Below are 13,676 nucleotides of genomic sequence, written 5' to 3'. Positions count from 1 at the left end.
AACACATACTAGGTAAGGCCTAGAAAGGAAGAGTCCAAAAGTTGGAGTGATGGCTTTACAGCCTCTTATTTTGCGATGTGTCTCGGTAATTGGGAAGTTCAACACGAGGCTTTCCCTGCCCATAAAAGGCTGGCATTTCAGAGTTAGGGGAAGCAGATGGAAGGGGTCTTGTGGGAAGGGAGGCGTGGGTGTCCCTTGTTTAATTAAGACTTGTATTGTGTTGAAGGGAGGAGGGAAGATGCCGAGGCTGAACAGCGCTCTGTTCTCTTCATCACAAAATAACCTGCGAGGAAGAAAAAAAAAAGCCCACAACTAAGACAGAGCCAATGGTTCTGGAATAGATACTCTGGAATAAAGATATCTCATTTCCTGCCGCAGATCACTTACCCGATCAGAAAACACAAATAGCTGAACAGAAAGGGAGAAAATAGAGGAGGAGGACGAGGACGAGGAAGAAAGGCCCCCGGAATAAAAATAACTGCGCAGAAGGGCTTACATTCCACGCGCTGACAGGCGTCTCCTCCAAATCTGGGGCGGTCCCGTCCTCTCCCCTTCTGCCCCCCGAGTTTCCAGCCCACCCGGGATCGTTTCGAGGACACTCAGCGTCTTTGGGGAAAGGGGGAGGCTCCCGAGCTGAGAGGAGGGCGACGATGGAGGAGAACGGGGACCCTCAGGGTCCAGGGGCCTCTTGGGGAGGCAGAGGCAGGGCCGCGGGCACCGGCCTGGCCCCCGGGCCTACCCCGCGCGGCGGCAGGGTCGTCCGCAGGGCAGCGCTAGGCTTCGGCGGCCTCGGTTTCCCCGTCGGGAACGAGGCGCCCCCACCCGGGGCTGGAGGAGATGCTGGGGGCCCTGCGGGGGCCACCTGGACGCCCCACGTCGCGGCCTCTCCTCCCGGGATCCGGAGCCCGGTGGTCACCAAAGCCGCGGCCCCGGTGACCCCCAGAGCGCCGAAACTCCGGGAGGAGTGGCCGGACCCGGCGCCCGCCAGAGGGCGCGGCGGGAGGTGGCCGGCGCGGCGGGAGCAGAGTCACCTACCCGCCCTGGGGAAGGACCGCCGCTGCGAGTGGAGAGTCGAGGCAGAAGAGCTGGCGGGAGGAGAGCTTGCGCATCCGCTCAGACGCAAGTGCCCCGAAAGTCAGCCGAGGCGGTTTTCCTTTGGGGATTCCATGAGACGATCCCAGAGAGGTTTCTTTGCGTGGGAAATCGTGGGTTTCTCACACCCGCCTGACATGTTGTGTCGCGTGCCTCTGAACTTCACATGCCTTCCCGTGTTCACACTTGGTGGCCCTTAGCACAGTTCCTGGCACCCGGGAGCAGCTTAGGACATCTTTCCTGAACCTGGGAACTGCTGTGGGAGTGTAGAAGGTATTTTATGGGGCAGATGGCATTTGGCTGCTTTATTCTCCTGGGGGCGGGCCCCTTTTGGATCGAGGCCTCATTCTCTTTCCTCAGTCCTCACTTGACTACCCTTGGGGCCATGTCAGTGTTTATTACGCTCCCAGCCTATGGTTTGCAAGGAACTAACAGGAAATTAAAACCAATGTATTTTGCTCAGAGAATCTCAGAAAGGTTGGAGAGAAGAGATTGAAACCCACAGTTCAAGTAAAATTTAGACCTAGGAAAGAGTTTTACTTATTTCTTTTCATGGATAATGGAGAGTTGGCATTATCTGTCACTGTATAGTCTCCCTAATAAATAGCTCCAAGTCTATAATCTAACAGGTGTAACACTTCCCTTTTCTGAGAAATGAAGAGACCACCAACACTATCTTTTAAATAGTACACATAGAAAATGCGGTTGTTGACAATTTCCACACTAGAGAATTAATCCCAGGCCAGCTCCCTCCTTACTTGCTCTCTGTTACAGGCCTGGCTTTAGGAGTAGGGTGGTGTGTACCCCACACTGAGAGTTGTAAGCAAACACTAAGCAAAAATATCCAGAAAGGGCTTTTTACTCTTTGCCAACTGCAAAAGGGGCTGATCCTTAAAGAGAAAGCCAGACCTTTCTTTCACTTCCCTTTATCCCCTCCAGAAATATGGCCCACTTAGGTATGAGGTGACACACAGTGGAGAGAAAAAAGTGAGAGGAGAAAGTTGTTCAAAGATGCTCATGTCTCTGTGAGGTGTCGCTTGTTTTGGGTACATGTTGAGTCGTTGTTTTCCTCCCCAGATGGGCCTTGATTTTGGAGGATTCATCAGCATTTGTTTGTCTACAGGCACCTTTCCCACAACTTTCAGCACCTTTCAAAGCATCCCATCTTCAGAGTTGGCCTACCCTGCAAAGAACGCAGAAAGATCTCACCTGGAAATGTTTTGTCAGAGACAGGAGGGGAAACTGGCCCAGGAAATTCCACCCATCTTCATCATGGACCAACCTTTGCCTGGTTCTCCTCACCTTCCTCCTCTCTTCTCAGCTTTTGGGGTTGAAGCATTTTGATGTTATTTATATAAAGGAAACAACACCAGAGTAACCTTTTTATTGCATTCACTAAAGGGAGATTGAACTATAACTTTGAAAATTGTGACATTCCAATGAGAGTTATGTTAAACTGCTTAACAACATTTTGAAGGCATCATTGGTATTGTCTGTAGTGTAAGTGAAACAAAGGTTTTCACAGCACATCAGGTTTAATACTAAAAGCTCATATTTAAGACTTTAGCTATTAAATAGAAGAGAGGAGAAAGGGAGATGGTGAAGTAGCGCATGGAGGAGAGAAGAAGGTCCTGAGAACAGCCGACACGTAGTGAGTGCTCACTATGTGCCAGACAGTGTCCTAAGAACTTTTCACACGTTAGGATTGATTAATCCTAACGACAACCCCTGGAGGCTGTTTCTGCTATAATCTCTCTCTGTTACAGACGAGGAAATTGAGGTACAGAGAGAGTGACCAGCTGGTCCTTGCTTTCCCGCTGAAAGGCCTGCAGATTCTTCATTCCTGGGCAAAGTAGGATGGTTGGTTGCCCCAGGCACTGGAGGGAGGAGTCTGTCCAAGGTCACAGAGCTGGAGCCAGGATGTGAGTCTGAACAGTCAGACTCCATTCAGCAGCCCTTACCTCTCTGAATCCTGCCCATTTTACAGATGAGTAACTTGAGGGTCAGAGAGGAGTGAACTGACCTGTCCACAGTTAAATAGCTTGCGGGGGGTAAGCAGGAGATGATACCTGGGGACTTGTGAATCACATCTGTTCTCTACTCTTCACTACCTTCTATAAAAAGAGTTTTTGTAGAAAAGCAGATAGCGTTGAAAAATATTAAAGATAGAAATGAGACCAAAAAAAGAGACTATTCAAGGAAAAGATGTACATCAGATTCAGACACCTAGATCATCACTCCCTGGCAGTATTAGAACACATAAGAAAAGGAGGTCACTATTGTAAACACAATTTATAATGAAGGACAATTTAAAAATTGCAATAAACACACAAAGAAAATAATTACATGGAACACGGGGCCATCAGGCAGGGAACATTTGAACTCTCTAAAGCATTTGGTGTATGGTTCCCATCCCGTAATTGCTCAATCATGATGATGAGGGTTCCACCTCACACCAGTGTCAACTGGCAATCCACCACCCCCATCCTCCCACCCCTCGCCAGCATTCAGTGTTTCCAAACAGCTTTGAGTGGGCCCTTTGGACAAAACTTTGAGAACCAATTAGACTCTGTGCCTGTAGTTTGTAAGCAGCTTGCGGAGCTGGGCATTGGCCAGGAAAGAATGCTGGCTCTCTCGGAACACAACACATTGTAAAAATGCAGCTTGACATCAATAAAAATAATCACTATTTGATGTATTTGTTATAATTATAGGTCATTGCTCGGCGAGGCTTTGCAGTTAGCAAAGTTGTGATTTGGCCTCTGCCCCACTCGTGGGGGAGACAGCAAGGCCTCGGCACCTCTCAGAGTCCTGGCGGGCGTCCTGAATACCATAAGCTTACGCACAACTTCAGTGAAGAAAACATTTTGGAAATGACGAGAAAACTGTGAGGGAGTTGCCACCATAAACAGCAAATGTGCTAAAGAGTGGAGACTTATGCAGAGCTAAAAGAGGGCAGGTGGAGCGCGTTCTCAGTTTGTTCGATGTGAAGAAAAACATTGGGCTGATTCCATTCTGGCTGTGCAGAGCTCAGCGTGCCTTGCTGATTGTTGCTGTTTTATTTCACACAAGCACCCGGGGCTGTGTGAGGATCAGGGCTTGAAGAGCCAAAAGACTCAGAGAAAAAAGGTGAACAGCTGTGGTTCTTGTCAAATACAAAGCCTTAATCATTGTTTCATCCTTCCCTCATATTGGAGATTTGTTATTTTAATTGTTTTTGCTTTTATTAATACAAATAATATTATAATGAAACCTTCTGAGCACCTAACTATCTTCTTGCATTATTTCCTTTAACTAATTTCCTGTGAATGGGATCACTGATCAAACAGTGTGAACATTTTAATGTCTGTTTCAAAACATTGCCAAAAGTTTCTCTAACTAGTTAAACCAATTTACTCCACCATTAGCAGTATACAAATGTATCAATTTTACTGCAGCCTCGCCAGCATTATGTATTACAGCTTTTTCCCCCCCCCTCAAAACTTTTTTAGTTAAATACCTATATACTTGAATCTAGTTCCAACTGCGGAGCAGGCAATGGGAACCCACTCTGGTACTGTTGCCTGGAGAATCCCATGGACAGATGAGCCTGGTAGGCTGCAGTCCATGGGGTCGCTACAAGTCGGACACAACTGAGCAACTTCACTTTCACTTTTCACTTTCATGCATTGGAGAAGGAAATGGCAACCCACTCCAGTGTTCTTGCCTGGAGAATCTCAGGGACGAGGGAGCCTTGGGGGCTGTCGTCTATGGGGTCGCACAGAGTCGGACACGACTGAAGTGACTTAGCAGCAGCAGCAGTTCCAACGGCAGGCTGGTAATATTCCTCCCTAGCCCCAGCAGTTCTATCTCTAGCCCTTCTGAGTAATTCGAACTACCAGTAAGTGTCAAGGATAAATGAGAAGAAAGGTCATCCTGAGGCAATGTGCATCTACCAAGCGTGGGAAGGTTTCTGAGGACATCTGGGGAACAGAATGTACAGTGAGGAAGAACTTAGGCTCTGGAATCAGGGAGACCTGGCTTGGATCTCATTCCTTCTGCTTTCTGGCTGTGTGACCTTGGCCAACCTAGTTAACCTCTCAAGACTCGGTTTCCTTACACAAAAAGCAGGAATGAAAGAAGAACCTGCAGCATAGTGTACACTGCAGATGCTAGATCGCTGCAATGTGGATGCAGACGTAGATGCTAGAGTCTAGAGATGCAGGTGCTAGCCGATTTTGTGTGCTATACAGATCCTGAAGTGCATATTATTTAGCATATATTCTTGAATACTCAAACAGTTATTTTTATGAACTATTGACTTGAGATTGGAATTGCTCCCTTAAAAGATACATACAAATTAAACTTTATAGATATGGGGAAAAAATGCTCTTTAAAAAGATCATTCCTCTTCATACTCCCTCAAATAGCATTGATAACACTGGGTATTTTTAATCTTTGAAAATATTATTAGTTTGATGAACAAAATCTATAGCTTATTATTGGTTTTATGAACATTTCTTTCATTATTAGTGAGGCCAAGTCTTTTCACATGACCACCGGCCAGTTGTATTTCCTCTCCTACGAACTGTCTTGTTTTGGATGGCTTGTTAATGTTAGGCACAGATTATTTTACCAACATTTAGTGTTTTAAATGCTTACTAGGACTTTATGACGAGCTGGCTTGAGGCTCATTGTAAGATTATCATTGGTCTTACTTTTTTGTTTTGTTTGCTTTCACAGTGTGGCTTGTGGAATCTTAGTTTTCCAACCAGGGATGGAACCCAGGACCCCTGCAGTAGGAGCACAAAGTCTTAGTACCTGGAGTACCAGGGAAGTCCCTTATTGATCTTACTCTGATTTCCTTTAGCTTCTAAGTATAACGACCAGTGTTTCTTTTCATGAGTTTTATATAACAGTGGTCTTTTCTGAGTTTTTTAGATGATTTGTCTTGTCTTGAAGGGACATGAGACAAAGGCTGCTAATTGTCTCCAGATATCCATTCTTCTGGTGTTTTAGGCCACGCCATTAGAGAGAGATCACATGGAGAGGAGAGGCCATGAGACCATGATGAGAGTGAGGGGTCCCAGCAATCTTAGTTGACTGCCATTGTGTGCAACCAGGATCAGAACTGCCTAGCTGAGCCCATTCCACCCACAGACTCATGAGAGAGAACAAAATGGTTATTGTTACTTTTACTTATTTTTTGGTGGTTGTTATTTTAAGATACTAAGTTTTAGGGCAGTTTACTAGGCAGGGAAAGCACTCCATTTGTCCTTTAGTAACCAAACACTGATTTTTACCTTTACATATTGTAGTGCAGCTGAAAGACCACGTTTCTTGGCCTCTCTTTCAGGGAAGAGCAGCCAGTTTGACTAAATTCTGCATGAGGACATGTTGAGTGGTGTTTCTAGGAAGTCACCTGAAAAGAAAGAGGGCACACCTTTTTCTCTGTTCCTCAAACTTGCTACCCAGACAGATGTGATGGCTGGAGCTCTAGCAGCCATTGAGAAGGGGAAGGGAACCATTTTGGGGCTTGGTTTAGGAGTTGCATACATTGCTTCTTCTTATCTCTCAATGCTCAGAACTTAAGACATATCATCACACTTAGCTGCAAGGGAGGATTGGAACTATAATATTTATTCTGTACAGCTATGTGCCTGGCTAAAACTAGAGAGTTCTAGTATTATAGGTTGAAAGTAAAAGTGAAAGTGAAGTCGTTCTGTCGTATCCGGCTCTTTGTGACCCCATGGTATGTAGCCTGCCAGGCTCCTCCATCCATGGGATTTTCCAAGCAAGAATACTGGAGTGAGTTGCCATTTCCTTCCCTAGTGGCTCAGATGGTAAAGCGTCTGCCTAAAATGTGGGAGACCTGAGTTCGATCCTTGGGTTGGGAAGATCCTCTGGAGAAGGAAATGGCAACCCACTCCAATACTCTTGCTTGGAAAATCCCATGGATGGAGAAGCCTGGTAGGCTATGGTCCACGGGGCTGCAAAGAGTTGGACACGACTAAGCGACTTCACTTCACTTCACTTCTCCAGGGGACCATCCCAACCCAGGGATCAAACTCGGGTGTCCCGCGCATTGAAGACAGACTCTTTACTGTCTGAGCCACCAGGGAATCCCCAAACGGCTAGTATTTCCAAAGCACATAGTCCAGTGATGTCAGTTTACTCTGTGTTGCTCAGCACAAATAGTCCAAAGGACCTGCGGAACTCAAGTGGGTGGCGAGGCTTCTGACAGGAAGGGCCCTCAGGACACCAGCGTGTCAGGAGGATGGTACCTGAAAGGGCTGCTTCTTCTTCCAAATGCGCTTGGTGTCAAAGACATGAAGAGCCCTGGCTCTAAAGCATGTGAGGCTGCTATGGTGGCTAAAAGCTAGTGCAGAGCTCTGGGCAGGAGCATTCTAGAATGGCTCGTGGTTCCCCCGCACACAGAGAGGCTGGGGGCTCAAATGACCCGAGGAACCCACGCGTGAAGTCTGGTTGGAGAGCGGAAGCCCCACCAGGACACCAGGGTGCTGCGGAAGAACAGTCACCAAAAGGCAGTTGTCTTCCACAGCACCCTGGAGGCCTAAGAGTGGAAGGTGCTTAGTTTTCCCATCTGCCGCAAGCTGGGGTCCTGAAGGATCTGTGGATTTTAGGCCAGCTGGCGGTCAGAAGGCCCTCTCATTGGTCCCCCAGTAATCATCAACAGGTAGCCGCAAAGGAATTGGATGAACCTGAAAGAGGGAGGGACGGTGGCCGAGAAGGTTCCCACCTCCTCAGCATACGAGCATGTTGTTAGCAGGAAGAGGTCTTGGTTCCACTCTGAGGCAGGCCTGTAAGGTGGCCAGAAGGCAGTATGTGTCCACAGCATGTTTGCCAGCTGAAGCCTGGTTAGCCCTCTTAGCGCTTGTCTTATGCACTCGGGCAGACTGGGAGGAAAATGAACAGCAGAACTCTAGTGGATGGTCCTGTCTGTGACCGCGACAGTCCTTTCAATCTGTGCAGAGAAGGGTGGTAGCCGAGAGGTTTCTCACTTCCGCAAAGCACAAGTGGCCTGAGGCCAGAAGAACTCTGGGCTCCCCACGGACCCAGAGCTGTAAAATGGCTATAAGGGCCTTGCTTTTCCACAGCACACAAGCCAGCCTAAGGCCGGTGGGTCCTCTCCCCCAGCGCGCAGCGGTTAATATCACACTGCCCAATCTCAGCCGCCCACCACTGTCGGTGAGTGTCTCCTCTGAGCTGCATGTTCTGGGCTCTCAACCTAAAATAAGGTGTCAAATTTAGGTATCCAAACGTCTAGGCAGAGAATGTCCAGGTCGATTTTTTTTAAAGCCTCGAGAGCTTGTCAAAAGAGGCGAATGTTTCCTTGTTAAAGTGTGTTCTCCGTTTTTCCTCCATACACTGTGGCTCAAAGTAAATAAGACAAAATTGGTCTTTAGCTTCATAGATACTGCAATCAGTTGCTGCGACACGAAACGGTGACTATACAGATAACTAATTAGTTTAGTCACTGTATGTATTGTCTGAGACAAGTACTTTGTGCAGTGAACATAAACCACAGTGGGGGCCTGACCACAGTATTGTGAGGGTCAGTGCAGACTTTCTAGATAAAGTGAGAGACTTGAGACCTAGCAGGAGCTATCAGCCACGCTATTTCCATCAATGGTGCTTAACCTTTAGTGTGCATCACTAAACCCAGGGCGTATGAGAAACACTGGGGGCTGGGACTTACCCCAGGGTTATGCTCATCTCCCATGACAGTGAAGAGGGTAGAGGTGGATAGTAAGTGTCGGTAGAGAGAAGAGTTAGTCAGAGGGCCTTGCAGTGGGAAAGAATGCTGCATCTCAAAAATCTAAGGAGAAAGCCAGTGAAGTTGTAGAGGAGAATGTTCAGGGTAAATGGTACTGAAAGAATCTAGAGGGTCAGCCCATAAGGGATTTGGAGGTTCTTGTTAAGGATGCAAGATAACGGGAAGCCACTGAGAAATTTTAATCAGGGTAATGGATTGGGAGGGTGCAGAGTATACATGTGGGAAGACCCATTAGGAAATGACTGCACAGTTTAGGGTGGAAATGATAGTAGTATGATCCAAGGTGGCTAAAGTGAGACATAGAACTTCATGATTATTGAATGTAGAGTTTGAAGGATACAGTGGTGTCTTATATGTCTCAGAGGTCTACCTTGAAATAATTTTTTTTCCTGAGATAAACCACACTGGTGGTCAGATTTGGGAGAAAGAAGAGCAGTTTTGGAGATGCTGCATATGAGATGCCCTTGTTTGTATCATTCAGGTGGAGATGTTGGGCAGGCCACTGGATACGTGGCCCTGGACCACAGAGGACATATATGTTTAAGGGTAAACACAGAGGACATGTGATGTGTATGTCTGGACCTTAGTGGACACACAGATGTGTGGTCTGGGCCTCAGGCGTGTGGAGCTGGGCATCAGAAAATGTCCAAATGAATATTGTTCATGTGCAGAGAGATGGTCCCTGAAGCTGTCGTAGGCGTGTGGAACCCAGATTGCAAACTCCAGTGCCTAGAGAGCCAGACAGGTAACACATAATGACGAAAGGCAGACGCATATTTTGAGTCATGACTGGGACTGTCTACTCTAGCTGTATATTGCCATATGATAATTACATGGATTTTCAGTTGAGACCAGGAATCTGGATTTTACCACAAAATGTCTTTGTTTTAAATGCTGGCTCTATTTAAAAAGTTGATCGGGGCCAAATAAAACACATGCATTGGAAGTGGTTCACCTCTGTCATTTGAAGGGAAGAGTGTCTCCCACCAAGCTGTGAGTAATCCTGTTGAACACAGAAATTCAAGAGTCTGATAGAGAAGGATGTGCAGTGACCAGAGAGGTTGAACTAGGAGGGCGTGATGTCCGGAAAGCCAAGGCAGGAGGACATGGAATCTTCAGTGCTCCGTGGTGACCTAGGTCCCGGTACCTGTAGGATGGATGTAAAGAAACTACTAGTGAGATATGATTTAGGAAGTGCCCACGGTGGAAAACGTTTGTGTGGCAATGCATTTCTCTTTAATCTAAAGGACAGAGCTTCAAGACTTTAACAACTTGTCTGAATTTACCATCCTGAGTAAAGGCTCATAAACACCATCCTGAGTCCCTTTCCTTCTACTGTCCAAACCTCACTGACTTTATAACTTAAAAAGTCTTGTTTTAATCTGATGAACAGATCTTGTTTTAGTCTGTGGATCTTGATTTGATCCAGAGAAATAAGAAATTCAGTTCTTGTAAAAAAGTCATAAAAACTGTAGGGTTTGTTTCCAAGTCCTCCTTTTGCTAGCAAAGTAAGCTTGAGTAGAAACAGAATAACAAGCTAAAAGATGTATCAGAGAGTGTCAGATCTCAGTTCTAGGTTCAGTTCTAGAGTGTCAGATCTAGGTTTCTATTACGGTTTTCTAGAAATAGCACCTCTAGGATAGGAGGCACATCAATGATCTGTGTCTTAGCTGCTCACACTATAGGGGTCTGGCATGGACCCAGAAGAAGAAAAAAAATCAAAGTACTTGAAAGTGATTTTAAAATGTTAGTGTCAATATGAAACGGAGAAGGCAATGGCAACCCAAAGTATCAGTATAGTGTTGCAGAAGCACCTTTGTGAGGCCAAACAAACTGAAGTGTCAGAGTCCGGAGCAGAGAAAGATTGACTGCAGGGCTGAGAAAGAAGAACGGGAGGCTGGTTTTCAAAAACCTGAACTCTATGGTTTTCAGGGAGAAGTTTTCAAAGGCAAAATTTAGGGTGAGGGCTGAAGAGCCTGTGACTTTGTTCTCATTGGTGGGTGATGAGGTAATAGGGCGGTGCTCCAGGACTCCTGTGCTCAGCCTGAAGTTACCATCCCCCAGCTGGGTGGGGCCTTGGTTCCTGCTGGAGAACTCAGATATTGGCGAGTGTGTTCCTCGAGGAGGAGCCAGGACGGTGCCCCATCTTGCTGCTCCACTGTTTCTTGGCTGGCCCCACCCTTGTCTCCACATCCTCTCCTGTCCCCGATTAGAAACTGTTTGAGGCTGTCCTTTGGAACTCAGGGAAAGTCTTGGAGGCTGAAGTCTTTTTCCTACAAACAAGAGAAGGGGGACATGGAAAGGCTTTTGTATCCCCCAGGGTCCTGCTCAGTTTCAATACTATGGTTTATCAATGTGAAATTGCACTTCTGCTTTAGATATTGAGAAGGACCCTCAGTATAGACATCCATGAATTATGTTACTCAATACTTGCTTACATATGCTACTGATGGGAAATAGCTTAAATGAACTATATAATTTATCATCCAAGCCAGGACACTTTGAATTGTGAAAAGAGGTGCAGTTAATAGTTCTCCAGGACAACAGGCAGAAGCTAGCAGTGGGATTCATGATCGCCCCAGGCATGTGTAAAATGTCCCTGGGTATATCATTGGTTTGTCACCTGGTGTGGTAACATCAGATCGGTGTATGCCAAATGCTTTCTTTTCCCCTTAAAAACTCATTCACTTGGATATGCTATAAGGACACCTCAGTTTCACAAACTGGAGTCCTGAGCGAAGAAAAAGGACAGAAAATATTAAGCACAAAATTTCTAAAAGACATTTAGAAATTCAACTGAAGGATTTGCTTCCGTCTAGCATTTTTAACCTTAATGAGGTAGTTCAGTGTTTAACTCTTAGACAATACTGTTCTGGGTGAAGAGAAGAACTGGATGAGTCTTGACTGAGAGGAAAGAAAAATATTACATAATGGAATTAGCACGCTCAAGATGGTAGGTTCAGTAGCGTCATATCCCAGGCAAACTGATGTACAATGCATTTATATCCTCATGCAAGTAGATGAGATACAATGGTATGCACAGAATCTGAATGTTTTAAATGATTCATTTGGAGCCTGGCTCCAGCCCTAGCTAGCCCCTTTAGGCCCCAGTGATCTGGGGATTGGAACGTGGGATTAACAGGACAAGAATCTGCATATGTTTTCACTCTGTGAGTTTTCATCTTCTAAGTTTGGGTGGGTTTCATACCTTTGTTAGAAGTCTTGCTGGAATGTGATTGAATCCCGGTGGCAGCTGGTGTACTAGGCGAAGACACTGCTAAAGAGGGACATTTCTCCGTAATCAGGTAAGCAGGCAAGCTGGCCTTTGTTCTCCGCAGAGTCTGAAGTGCTCTCGGCTCTGCAGCATCGCTCCTGAAAAGCCGCCCATCTGAAGGGACAAAGAGATCTTTATTTCTCTTCCACAGTGCACAGAGAAAAGGTAGAGAGAGAACTGGAGTGTGGATTTATTTCTTTGGGAGTCTGTGCGCTCCGTTTGAGCAAAGGAAATGCTAATGGAAGTTAGGTTCCCGCTTGGCTTCCTGTCTCACGTTGTTGTAGTTATTATATTATGATTTTGTGATGGGTCTGGGTGAAGAAGCGCAGCCTCCTTCTCAGTGGCCTGGGAGGGAGGAGGGGTCCGTGCTCCCCTCCCCCAGCTAGAAGGAATGCCCCCCTGGCTAGAAGGAATGTGCCCTGAACCAGCTGGGCCAGGGGTTCCTCAGTTTGAAAAGCCACACTTAGAGAGAGATCACTGAGGACATAACACTGTGATTAAAGCGTTCAGACTTTGAGTTGGTGGAAAGAAAGTTGCCATCTAAATATTTATTTTCAGGACTACAGTTCTCTGTTGTTCTGTATGTAGGAGTGACCCTGCTGAAGTCAGTGGGAATATCTTGAGCACATTCAGGTAATGACTTTGGGATTGGCAAAATATTGATAGTATTGGTTAGAAGCCCCATCACCGTTTTATGTCAGTTTATTAAGCAAATAACACTAATTCTTGTTTCATTCTGGTATTTCGAAGGTTTTTCTAACTACTCTGAGATCATGATAATGGCTGTATTCAGAGCAGTAGCATTTTTCGGTTGTTTTGTTATGGGTCCTTCCTGCATGGTGGTGGTTACACCAAATGGTGAACTGTTCACTACTACTTGTCCAATTTGAAATTGACTTCAAGGCTCTAAATTCATCCTGGGAAAAGCAAAATGCGTTGGAACTCCTTTGTTCACTTTGACGAGCGCAATTTTATGTTAGTCTTTTGGTCTGATTTTGACTTAAGAATGTTTCACCGCAAATACCTGTAGCAATTGAAGGAAGTTCCTGGAACACTTGATCAAATAAAGATGAAGAACATCCATTGGCGAAGCCGCATCTGAGGTGGGGAGTAGGGCAGGGCATCCCAGAGCCAGAGCTTCCTGTTCAGTGTTCAGTCATTCACGCCACCATTTCCTGTGCAGTGTTCAGTCGTTTGACAAGTGGGCACTGGACACATCCCTTAAATCGAGCAGTTTCTAGCTTCTGGAAATGCAAGAGTGAAACTTGGGAGAATCCTATTCAATGCAGGATTGTCAGTTAAAACGTGGCTCCTTCCTAACCCAGCCCTTGGTAGGGCTTTGGGGCTTTGAGCAGGGAGCAGCAGTTTAGGGGAAACACAGGAAGGTTTAAAGTCTTTTCTCCTTCAGCTAGGATGTCTTTTTCTTTTGAATTTTAAGCACAGAATATTCAGCTCAACACTAGCAAGAATCTAACTGGATTTTGAGCTGCTCGCATTTCTTCCAGATGGCGTTTATCTTTGCCATTACGTGCA

This window comes from Budorcas taxicolor, chromosome X, assembly GCF_023091745.1.
Source record: "Budorcas taxicolor isolate Tak-1 chromosome X, Takin1.1, whole genome shotgun sequence".
In the NCBI taxonomy this organism is placed as follows: domain Eukaryota; kingdom Metazoa; phylum Chordata; class Mammalia; order Artiodactyla; family Bovidae; genus Budorcas; species Budorcas taxicolor.
This window is presented reverse-complemented; position numbering follows the sequence as displayed.